At 40.4% G+C, this 12,950-nt stretch overlaps 1 protein-coding gene across 8 annotated transcripts in view; it reads right to left on the bottom strand.

Annotated features, from left to right (window-relative positions):
* Nucleotides 1-12,950, bottom strand: part of PAK5 (p21 (RAC1) activated kinase 5) — a 321,116-nt gene that overhangs the window by 211,351 nt on the left and 96,815 nt on the right. Inside the window, exon 1 of one of the 8 annotated variants that reach the window (XM_086701697.1) lies at nucleotides 2,175-2,195. The exons of the other annotated variants lie outside the window; for them this stretch is intronic. The gene's annotated coding sequence lies outside the window, so the exon portion shown is untranslated. Of the gene's footprint in view, nucleotides 1-2,174; nucleotides 2,196-12,950 lie in introns of those variants that run through there. 8 annotated transcript variants of the gene reach the window in all.

The raw sequence follows: 12,950 nt of genomic DNA, 5'->3' as shown, positions 1-12,950 counted from the left end.
CAGGTAGAAATAAGGTTTTGGATGTACTAGTCTAAAAGATATATTAAAGGGCACCTAGGTGGCTCAGTTGGCCAAGTATCTCTCGGTTTTGGCTCAGGTCATGGTCTCAGAGTTTCCTGAATTTGAGCCCCACGTCGGACTCTGCGCTGACAGTGTGGAGCCTGCTTGGGATTCTCTCTCTCTCCCCATCTCTCTATTCCTCCCCCACTCATGATATCTCTGTCTCTCTCAAAGTTAAAAACAATTTTAATAAAAGATACATCTATTGGGATGCCTGGGTGGCTCAGTCGGTTAAGTGTCCGACTTTGGCTCAGGTCATGATCTCACGGTCCGTGAGTTCGAGCCCCATGTCGGGCTCTGTGCTGACAGCTCAGAGCCTGGAGCCTGCTTCAGATTCTGTGTCTCCCTCTCTCTCTGACCCTCCCCCACTCATGCTCTGTCTCTGTCTCAAAAATAAATAAACATTAAAAAAATTTTTTTAAAAAGATACATTGATTAATTTCACCTGGGTCTTTTTATTACTCAACTGGCTCTTAAAAAACCCTAAATTACACAGGTACATGACATTAGTGGCTTGCATTAAACTTTTTTGGACAGTGATGCACTAAGGAATGTCCTGCCTCTGCACAGTGAAGACTCCTTACCGCAAACCCCTTACTTCCCAGAGGGCATCTATCAGGCTAAAGCAAGACAGTAATTTCAAACAGTTAATGACCTCAGAAGCCACCTTCAACCAATGGCAGAAAGTGAGATGAATAAATACACCCATTTTCTTGCCTTTTTGTTTAGGACAATCCCTGTTTCCTGAAATTCTCCAGCAGGATTGAGTACCAGGTTCCCCTAAGGGCAGCTTACTCGATAATATACTCTTCACTGACTTCTTTCACTTCCATCACTCCTACTCACCCAGATATTTCCTGGGATTCCTTCCAAGAAATTATACTTGTATTAGAATCCACTCTCAAGGTCTGCATCTGGTGGAACCCAAATTACAATACAGAAAAAACAAACCTTCTAGACACACTCTACACCTTTTAATCTGCCAAACAGTTCCATTTCAACTCTTCATAAACTTAACTCATTAACACAAAAGTGTGGTGATATTCTTCTCCTGCTCATCAAACTTATTGCTCTGCCTTATCCAAGATGGGATAAAAATATGTGAATATAAAATAAAAACATAAACATTAAATGTCACCAAATCTAATATGGAGTTGTCTTCCTTCTAGATATGTTATTGGACTCCACCAATCCACTCATTAAGATTTTATGCTCTGCCCTCTTTGATTCTGTTTGCGAAGTTCTGACTTTTTGGAAGAGATACCAAAGTTCAGAGATTCTGAGATTCAACAGAGGGTTTTGTCATACTTCAACATGGATTTGAATCTGTAGATCAGGTGCCTCATCACTTTCTCCCCTCATAAAATGACCCTATTTCAAGAACTGTGTAAACATATGAAACAAACCTTCCACATTCCAGGACTTCTAAGAGAATTCTTATCCCCAGTTCTACTGATTTCCTTCATGCTGCTCTGTTTTTAAATGTTTACTTGAATACCTTTCCCCTTCTCTCCAAATACCTTGGTTACTCAGGTACTGACAAAAGTAAATGTGCACATTTGCTGTTCTTGGTGTATGAACATGATTCTCTGAGGAGGAGGAGCTTGCTTCAGAAATTATGTTGCCCCTGGAAGCTATTTCCTAGTCTTATTTGGATTTCAGGCTCTTTTATTCTCTCCTACAAGAGCAAATGTATGCTTTTAACGGCCTTCTAGAACAATGAAGAACTGCTCACATATGGCTTTTGCTCTTGCTGCAGCCTTGGCTGGGAAAAAGGGTGATTGCTACGTCATTTATCTGAAAATCTGCCGTGTGAGGTCCTGCCCAGCCTTATGCTTTGTGGTAACTCATCATATTAACAAAAACACAGAATCCAACTTTTTTTTTTTTTTTTTGCCACAGCCACCCTAGAATCCAACATTATAACATTTTAAAGCTCCCCAACACAGGGGCCAGTACATTAGCATGGAAAGCAGTTGGCTCAAATACAGCAATGTATTTTCTTACCTACTGAAAACCAGAGATCTGTCTCCCTCCCCACGTGCCAAGCCTGTGAACCAAAAGTGATCTCCCCGCTCCCACCCATGTCCTCCAAGGGCTAGCTCAATTCCCACCTTCTTCAATCTCAGAGTGCTGGGAAGGATGTACTTTGGGCAGTGGTATGCTGAGGCCAGCTGGCATGGGACAGTGACAGCCGGTTGTCCCAGCTCCACTCCAGTGACATCACGTTGGTTAGCCTGAAATTGGCCACGGTGGGAGTATTAGCATCACAAAAATCAGCCAATGCTACAAACTACCTCCCCAACCCCAGCACAGCAGGTTGCTAACATTTACCAGCTCACTACTGAATTTGGGCAAACTAGAAACAACATAGCAGTTTATCAAAAGAAAATGTGTTCTGTCCATGCAGGAGAAATCTCCACCGCGGTAAGGACAAGAAATGCCTCAGTCCAGTCCAGAGGCTCACTTATCCATGAACTGTCTGCTTTGACTCTTGCCCAGAGGCCATGTCTAAGGAAAAGAAAGAGAAAGGCAGCGAAGCTTTTATCAACATAGGAACAGGTTCCAGGACTGAGTTTAGTTCAAAGCCTGCTTTCTAAAAGGGACTGAACCCTTTGTGATTCCAGACACAACAGTCCCTTGAGGAGTTACACACTAATGTAATCTTCGCTTAGCTCCTTAAGAACTTTTAATGAGAAAGCAAGTATCCATTATAAGAAAAATTCCAATGAGGAAGATAACGCTTAACATTGTGTCCTACAATGTTACAAGGAAATAAAATTTTTAAAAATCTGGTGTATGACAGTTCCTCTAGATGTTGCAAAATCTAGCTTTGCCTCTATTGTTCTTTTCACTGCTAAGCATCTAATAATGCCATGTTTTAAGGAAATGACTTTGTAGCGCATTTCCATTTGTAAGAATCTACTTCTTATCATATCTTATACATAAGTGTTTACTCATTTGCGTTTTGGGAAACAACTTTTACTTGCAGGGTAAAAAAATGATCAAGATTATCTTCAGAGAAGTGTAAAGCTGTATGTCTGATTGTCATCTCACACCTAATGGAAATCTAAGGTTGTTAGACTTCATGGAATTATCAAGGAGAGCTTGTGGAAACACACATTCCTGGGGCGCCTGGGTGGCTCAGTCGGTTGAGTAGCTGACTTCTGCTCAGGTCATGATCTCACAGTTTGTGAGTTCAAGCCCCACATTGGGCTTTCCTGCCTCTCTCTCTCTCTGCCCCTCCCCCACTCATGCTTGTGCGCGCACACTCTCTCTCTCTCTCTCAAAACAAGCATTAAATAATAATAATAATAAATAAATTTAAGAAAAACACATTCCTGAGCTCCACTCCCAAGGATTCTGAGTCAGTAGGTGGGGCCCAGAGCTAGCATCTCAAACAAGCCCCCAGGTGATGACGATGCCACCAGCACATGGACCTCCATTTGAGTACCTGTTCTGCACAAAGCTGCACCTTGAGTGTAGACCATACCCAGTGAACAATGTCCAGAAGGGAGGTACCTCCAGTCCCATGCAGGTGTCTTTTGTGAAGCCCACAAGGAGTGCTGTTACCGCATTTACTCAAACACACCTGGGAATGACTCCCTGGAGGCAGGAAGACAATGTTGCCTGGTGACAGAATGTTGGATCCTGGAGAAGAGGATCTTATAAAACATCAAGAGACTATTTCAAGCTTTGCACCTAAGGTTACATTCAGGTCACAATGTATACCAACCATGTCATCCTCTTTTTTTTTTTTTTTTTAATATGAAATTTATCATCAAATTGGTTTCCATACAACACCCAGTGCTCATCCCAACAGGTGCCCTCCTCAATGCCCATCACCCACCCTCCCCTCCCTCCCACCCCCCATCAACCCTCAGTTTGTTCTCAGTTTTTAAGAATCTCTTATGGTTTGGCTCCCTGCCTCTCTAACTTTTTTTTCTTTCCCCTCCCCCATATTTATAGCAGCACTTTCAACAATAGCCAAGTTATGGAAACAACCACGTCATTCTCTATTCAACATCCACCTATGAGCCATTTAGTCAATAAAACTTTTAGGTAAGTGCACAACTTCACATCAGGATAAACTGCTACTCTACTGAGGGGTATGCCCCTACCTCATTTTATCCTGGGCTTGTAGTGAAAGGTATTTAAATATGTGTAATTAAATCAAACAGTGTGGATGCCCTTGCTGTGTGGCTTTATGAAAAGCTGTGGCAGCCACAGCATTCCAGCCCTGTGAGGCCTATTTACCACAAATAATATTTTTTTAAAAAAATGTGTTTCAAAAAGTAGAAACAAAAAAAGAAAGAAAAGAAAAGAAAAGAAAAGAAAAGAAAAGAAAAGAAAAGAAAAGAAAAGAAAAAAGTAAAGAATAAGAAAAAAGAGAAGTGGGTGGCTCAGTCTGTTAAGTGTCTGACTTCAGCTCAGGTCATGATCTCGCCACTCACGAGTCTGGGCCCTGCACTGGGCTCTGTGCGGACAGCTCAGAGCCTGGAGCCTGCTTCAGATTCTGTGTTTCCCTCTCTATCTGTTCTTCCCCCACTTGTGCGCTTTCTCATGCGCACTCTCTCTCTCTCAAAATAAACATTAAAAAAAATTTTTTTAAAGAAAAAAAGAGAAGATTAAAAAGCTCATTCCAGACTTTTAGGGCAATGACAAAATAATGAAAACATCTTAAAACTTCATCATTTATTTCTCCATGCTATTCACAAGAAGTGCCAGTATTGAGGGTTTAATGATCACTTTGATCAACAATCATCCTGGGAACAACCCAAAAAATGACTGTTGTTTTCAATTCTGAGCAAAACTATCCCACACAAATCTGCTGTTCTCACTTTTGGATTTGGACTCCTAAAAGACATGATGAGTATCAATGTTGCTTCCAGAAATCCATCAGCCTATTTCTCACAGAATGCTCCCAGAAGTTCCCAGCACAGAATTTCAAGTTTTCGATGGTTTAGAGAAAATGCATATTTATCTGAGTTCAGCTTCTTTTTGAAGTTCATCATCTGTATCAATTCAACCAACATTGATACTCTTTCCACAAAATAACAGGGCCTGTTGCAGAAGCACAGCTTATTCATTTAGCACCAGAGATTATGCTGAATTGCTTTCCTTACAACATAAGCATATCAAGTATCACCAGTGTTATTCAAGAGTTAGACAAAGATTTTTCCCCCCAGTTTTGGGTAATACCAAAACTAAACTGACAGAAGTGATAAAGGGGGAAGTTATGTCTAGTTTTACTCTTCCTGAAGTCATTGTTTCTCATAGAAAATTAATCCTGTCCAGTCATGATGCTGTAGCAATCCAAACACACATAAGATTTTCTCTGGATGGGATCTTTCCCTTGTTCCACGTGTCTTCGGGGTAGAGCGCTGATTGCTAAGAATCCTTCCTCTTAAAGCTCAATTCTCACCAGATAACTAGACAAATACAGATTAAACACAATGGAGTTGATCCCAGTAAGACTTTGCCCAAAATATTACAGAATGGATTGAGTTGTAAAACTGCAGAATAAATGGAATCAACTGCATTTTCTCAATTTTTTTATTCTGAAAAATTTCAAAACTGTAGAAAAGTTGCAAGAATAGAACATTTATGCATATGTAGCCTTCACCTACATTAGCCAAAGGCTAACATTTTGCCACATTTGCTTTTTCTCCCTGTCTCTATCTCCCTAGCTCTATGTATATCTGTATGCTGTGTAGATAATTAAACATACTTACATATACTGATATATACATATACTGTCCAGGGAATTATTTGAAAGCTATTTGCATATATGACACTTTACTCATGAGTATTAAGAACATTTCTCCTAAGGCCAAAGTCATATTCCCACGTAACCACAATATATTGATCATATTTGGGAAATTTAACATTGATACACTATTACTATCTAATGTTTAGTCTATAATCTAAATCTCCACATTGTCCCAATAATGTCCTTTATAGCTTCACTTTTCCAGAATCCAATCCAGAACCACACACTGCATTTGATCACAAAGATTCTTGAGATGCCTTTAATTTATACCAATGTGTTGGCTTTTGTGTCATTGACATTTTAGAAGAGTATAACTGAATTTTTTTCAAAAATCATCCTCAATTTGGCTTGTCCAATATATTTCCTCATGATTACCTACCTTAAGTTTTGGAATAAACACTGCATAGATGACATTACATCATTTCTCAATGCATCTTATGGGGTACATGGTTTCAATACGTCCCATTATTGACAGTATTAAATTTGATCAGTTGGAAAGAGCAATGTCTGCCAAATATCTGCAGTTTAATGGTATCTTTCCCTGTTGTAGGCAATAAATCATCTGTGGATGTACTTTTTTTTAACGTTTATTTTTTTAAGGAGAGACAGGGTGTGAGCGGGGGAGGGGCAGAGAAAGAGGGAGACACAGAATCTGAAGCAGGCTCCGTGTTCTGAGCTGTCAGCACAGAGCCCAACATAGGGCTCGAACTCACGAGCTGTGAGATCATGACCTGAGCCAAAGTCAGACACTTAACTGACGGAGCCACCCAGATGCCCCTGTGGATGATAGTTTTAAGACTATGTGAATATTTCTCTTGCCCAACAACCTTTAACCCAGTGGTTTTAGCATCCACTAATGACTTGCCTACATTAATTACTATGGTGTTTGCAAAGTATTATGTTTCAAGCATTATACATACAAGAGATAGAGTAAACATAAAAGCCCATCACTCATATATCAAAAATATTCGTTACAACTGATGCTATTATTGTTTAATAAAGAGTTTCTCTGCTTTTCTATTTGTTGAGAAAATGCATTACTAGGGGATAATTCTTTGAGTACAGCTGTCAGTTATTTTCTAAAATAATTCAGATAAAAGCAAGAATGGAAATAAACAGAAATGAATTAAAAGAAGACTTAAACAAAACCAAAAACACATGGCCCTGAGTGGATGGTCTCTATGTGGCAGAGACATTTACAGTGCGTCAAATATCCCAAGTGACCTCCCACATTTGCCAACTGCCTTTGCAGTGTGGAGGGACCAGGTAACCAGTTCTAGCCAATGACCTCTGAGTGGAAGTGACAAGTCATTTCTGAGCTGAAGCTCCTACACATCCATGCATAACCCTGACGTCTCTCCTTTGCTCCAATGGCCGTGGAGCCTGAGTGTTTAAATGAAGAGTCCTAACACAGGACCCACCAAGGCTGCTGAATCAACACATTGAGAACAGCAGCCCTGGAGGGTTGCTTCATCTATTGAGGACAGGGTGTGAGTGAAAAATGACTTGTGTATTGAGCTGCTGTAACTTGGGGATATAATCACAGCATAAATCTAGTATATTCTAATAGTCTCTAAAAACCAGTTTTCATCAATAGTCAGAATTTTACAAGAACAATCTTTGGAACAGAATGGTGTTCTATTAATTTATCCTTGATAAAGAACAACCTTCTCTACCCTTCCCCTGCCTTTTTTTTTTTTTTTTCTGGCCGAGCCAAACTTCAACTTTAAATGGTAAAAATGAGAGTTAGTGGTATGCTGGATCCAGCCTGTACTAGGTTAGGAGAGCTGCTTTGCAAGCCAGTTGATGTAACATAGGTACCTAGAAATTGGCCACAGTGGAAGTATTTACACCAAGGAAACTGGAAAATACTACAGATCAGCCCCACTTCCCAAATCTTCATGCAGAGAGCTGGTTGTTCAATGTTTAATGGCCTATCACTGACTACTTTCTTTCCCAGGGACTGCTGCAAATAGGAGATAGGCATATGACTCAATATTGACCAATAAAGCTTGAGAGGAAATAGGATATAGAACATCAAGAAAGAATTCTCTACTAAAAATGGAACAGTTATACAGTATACCCAAAAGAAATGCAGGCATACGATCACTAAAAGATATGTACTGGAATGTTCACTGCAGCACTACTCACAACAAAACTGCTTACTATTCAAATGCTCATCAACAGAATGGACAATAGAGCACTATCAAGCAATGAAAGCGATTTACAACCATACACAAAAAATGCCTGTGAACCTCACAAACATAATGAGTGAAAAAAGCCAACACAAGACAGTACTTAGTATGTGGTTCTATTTAGGTTAAACTTCAAAAGAGGCAAATTAATCTGTGGTGTTAGAAATTTAAAATTACACAACTAGTTACACTTGGAGAAGGCAGTTACGGAAAAGGGGGCTCTGACAGACTTCTTGGGTGCTAATTATATTGTTTCTTGATCTGAGTGCTAGATACCAGATGCGTTTAGTTTGTGAAAATACATCAAGCTGTATACTTAGGATATGTACACTTCTCTGTGTGTATAATACACTTCAATAAAATATTGTTTTGAGAGAGAAAGGTGAGGAAGAGAAGCTACAAGAGAGAAAAGAGATGAGCAGACTTTATTTCTCCTTCTTATATTAAGATACGGCTGTGTGAGACCTGGATGCCTGGAACTATGACCGCCATCTTAACCGACACCCTGTGAGTAGCAGAGCTGGATCTCTGATGACAAGGTTGAATCACTGCACCAATCTTAGAAGTCCCTCTGGCTCTTTTGTTTTGGAAATAATAAATATCATTTTTGTTTGGCCTCGGGTAGTTGTGTCATCAAAATTACTCAGTCCGATTTTGGATGAAGGCAGCCTTTGGTATTCGATAAGGAAAAAAAATTGAATATCAAGATTGCAAAGCAGAATGATTAACCTATTTAAGTGAATAATTTTCAACACTGCATCAAATAAACAACAAGGCTGTCTTAGTCTATTAGGGATGCTATAAATACCACAGACTGGGTGGTATACAAACAAGTTTATTGCTCACAGATCTGACAGATGGGAAGCCTAACATCAAGTCACTAGCATGGTCATGTTTTCGTGAGGGTCCTGTTCCTGGTTCACCTTCTCGCTGTACCGTCATATGGTGGGAGGGACTAGAGCTCTCTCTGAAGCCCCTTTTAGAAAGGCACTAATCTCATTCATGAGGGTGCCACCCTCATGATTTAAGCACCTCACAAAAGCCTGTCTCCTAATACCCTCACTGTTGGGAATCATGACTTCAACATATGACATTTGGGGGACAGAAACATTCAGATCATAGCAAAGGTTTTCCTAATCATTCTCTTTATTAAATTGGGTCCCCTAAGTTATTGGTCTACTCAAATGTCACCCCCTCAATGGAATTTGTAAATCTCTATTTATTCTGTAATAACAGAACTTCTACACCCAAGGCCCCTTCCCACTGCCCTTTTATTTTCTTCAGCATACCTATGTCTCCAAAATTTTGTCTATATGTTTCTCTTCTGGAATATAAGCTCCACATAAAAATAAACCTAAGAATAGGGGCACCTGTGTGGCTCAGTTGGTTAAGCTTCCAACTCTTAATTTTGGCTCAGGTCATGATCTCCCAGTTTGGGAGTTCAAGCCCTGCATTGGGACTTTGGGCTGACAGCATGGAGCCTGCTTGGGATTATGTCTCCCTCTCTCTCTGCCCCTCCCCTGCTTGCTTTCTCTCTCTCACTCTCTCAAAATAAAATTAAAAAAAAAAAAAAAAAACTTAAAAAACCCTAAAAATAGAGGACCTTTTCTATCATGTTTGACATGCCCTCTCTGGTATCTGAAACTGGGCCTGGCAGAATGTGGACAATCAATAAGTGCTTTAAAAAAAAAAAAAAAAAAAAAGACTAAAGAAGAAACACATTTTCCGGGCAATATTTACACTTTCCACCGGGTATCTATTGCCTAGTTTTAGATGTCTCAGTTGGGTAGTCCTTCAGTCCCTCTGCTCCTTCCCCTTATTTCTTCCTGCTACACATGGATACCAAGTAGGTCTTGTGGTACTGGGGGTCTGGCCTGTCTTACTTATACTTGGGATTCAAGGGGACAGCCTGTCACCTAGTTTTGTTCTAATCATTGTCCGTGGATTTCCAGCTTTGCTATCTAATTGCCCCATGTTTGTAAGAGGATTGTAAAAGATAATAAACTATGCCTTCCAGACTGACACCTTCCCTGAATTCCCTCTAACTGCAATGTTTAAACATTTTCAAAATAAGCCAATGACCACAGAGCTATAACTTATTAGGCCTGAACGTCTAACTAATCAGACGCACAGCCCAGCAAATGTGGCATAATTACCATTTGTTAGATGAATGCAAAGATAGGCAGACAGGGCGTGACTTAAACCATGGCATCACTATAGGGACACTGAAGCAGACCCATTTCCAAGTGTGTGGATGTAAGATTTCCAATCTTACCTGCAAAGTTTGCCCATGGAATAAAGCATGCCATCAAAATACAAGGCAGAGAGTATATATAATTCCTCTGTATTCCGGCCAGTCTGCATCAATATAAAGTGTCCCTGTGACATGCTCTACCCCTCAGCTATCAGACTAAAAATACTTCTTTGCTACAACCGCTACAGGGTGAAGACTTTGACATAATTTATCAGATTGGGCTATAGCTCTTCCCCTTTTCCTAACTTTCAATGACGCTCTGAACTCTTCACCTCAAAATTGAATCTGACAATTGCAAACCAAAGAGATTTAAGAGAACAAATGGTCTCCAAGCTTTCCTTCAAGCCCAGTTAGACAGACTTAATGTGCCTTTAGCTCAGCTGCGGGCTAGAGAGAGCACATTGAAGGTACGGAGTAAACTGAAATGCTTCAACAAAGGTGATGGAATTGAATGGTTTCACTTTTCTCTAAATATATGCCTACTCTTCATCTTCTTTTCATCTATTTGAAACCACAAACCAGCCATTCCCCCATGTGAGTTGGCCTCTGGTATTAAGATGCATTATTTCTAGAGGGATAAGCTCTTTAAAAACTGAAACTGGTCCAAAGTCATCAGCAGTAGCTGGTGGAATACAGAACTAGGAGACCATGCAATGATGTGACTGCAGAACTGTGTGAATGGTTCTACTGAGGAATTTTGTTCTAAAGAGGAATAGAAAAACGGGGATGATAGCTGGAAATTCTAGAGAATGTTTTAAAAGGAAAAAAATAAGCATAAATGTGGGTGATGCAGAAAGGTAAAACTGATGGTTCAGGAGAGAGGAAGAGTTGAGAGTGCAAGCAAGAAAGGATGGCACTCTGCTTCCTAAGTGGAAGGTTTGACCCTATGGCCCTGGCAGGAGAACTAAACAGTTCATTCAGAGAAAAGGTAACAAGGCAGAGACCATAGGTGCAGAATCAAAATTGGTAGTGTGATGGTGGTGGCGAGGGGGCATTCTATTCTGATGGTTTCTCTTTTCTTCATGAAACAAGAAGAATATCAGGTACAAGTAGAAATGAGACAGAAGAGAAGGTATGGAACAGGTACCTAAGACAAGAGACCAAATGGATTCAGGAAATATCATCAGATGCCCAGCAGCTCAAAGGGCTCCTGGGTGGTTTGTGGTCATGAATGGAAAGTGAAACCAGCCAACACAGTGGTAGGGTTTTCTCCAGCTGTGTTTAGCTGGGCAAGTGCAGGCAGCAAGTGAGTCAAGAGTTGAATGTAATCAGGGCTAGAATGTGGCCAAGTGCAGAGAAAAGGAGAAAGGGGAAATGTATACCACGTGTAGGCAAGAAAGGAGCTATAATAATGGAGGTGAGACTAGAATCTGAGCTGGAACAGGGGGAAAGGACATGAAGGGGGTGAGGAATGGTGTAAAGGTGGTAGGATCAATGGATGCCAAGTCACCAGAGTCTCCTATTGCTTAAGGCTATCATGGGAACAGACAGCTCAGACTAGAGCAGTCTTGAGGGCAAGAAAAAAGTGTCCAGTAAGGAAGACATTAGAAAAGGAGAGGGGAGAACTACTAGGAGTAAACAGATACCTGGAAAGACCATTTTCCTAAGACTGTAGATATATAATATGAAAAATATTCCTGAAGCAGGATTTCTTGTGGCAGCCACAGCAGTGACCCACATCCTGGAGCCTTCCTGCCTCTCTTAAGATTCATAAAACCAAAGACTACTATTGTTGGAAAGCTCCTTAGAATTTTTCTAGCCAAACGCGTTTTAAATGTAAGTAAGATCCAAACAGGTGGGAGGGAGACAAGAAGCCACAGCCACATAAAAGCCTCATCATAGTAACACAGACATCTTGACTCAGTTTTTATTTTTTATTGTTTTTCATGGTTATTTTTGAGAGAGAGAGACAGAGACAGACAGAGAGAGCGTGCACGCATGAACAGGAGGGGGAAGAGAGAGAGAGGGAGAGAGAAAATCCTAAGCAGGCCCTGTACTGTCAGTACAGAACCCAATGCAGGGCTCAAACTCATGAACCATGAGATCATGACCTGAGTAGAAATCAGGAGTCAGATGTTTAACTGACTGAGCCAGCCAGGCGCCCCTTAACTCAGTTTTTACATTGAAAATTACTGCCTTTATGTCAGCAGACCCACATGAAACTTATTTTATAGGTCAAAAGTGGTCAGATATTGCTACTTTTATAGCATTCAAACTAACATAGTTCAGAGCTCTTTCCACTATGGCAGTGTCAAGCATGAGCAGACAACAATGATTTTTTTTAAATAAATGATTGCATTTCTAACTAACTCTCCAAATTTTGTGAAGAAAATATTAGCAGGAAGCTAGGTGGAGGTAACACTAAAGAATCTCCCCAAAACTGAAATTAAATGTAACCTTGGTACAGAGAGGACAAAGAATCCAAAAGTCACGGAGAAGAGAAACCATCTGGAGCTGTGACTAAGAGATTACTGGTGACTCTAAGAACTAATTTAAGGTGACCTGGGGAAGGTATAATTGGATTATGATTATAACCCTCACACTTATGTCTGAGCAATTGCACGGTCAGGAGGAGGAGAGTGGTCAGCCACGTGTCTACAGTAAAAGGACAAAAACAGAATCAGATTCAAGACTGAGTGTTTTACAGGAGTGCCCAAGGCTGTCCCCA

This window comes from Puma concolor, chromosome A3 (genome assembly GCF_028749965.1).
Source record: "Puma concolor isolate L17-30 chromosome A3, mPumCon1.1.hap2, whole genome shotgun sequence".
Lineage (NCBI taxonomy): Eukaryota > Metazoa > Chordata > Mammalia > Carnivora > Felidae > Puma > Puma concolor.
Note: the sequence above shows the minus strand (reverse complement) of the source record. Positions and strands in the feature narration are given on the sequence as shown.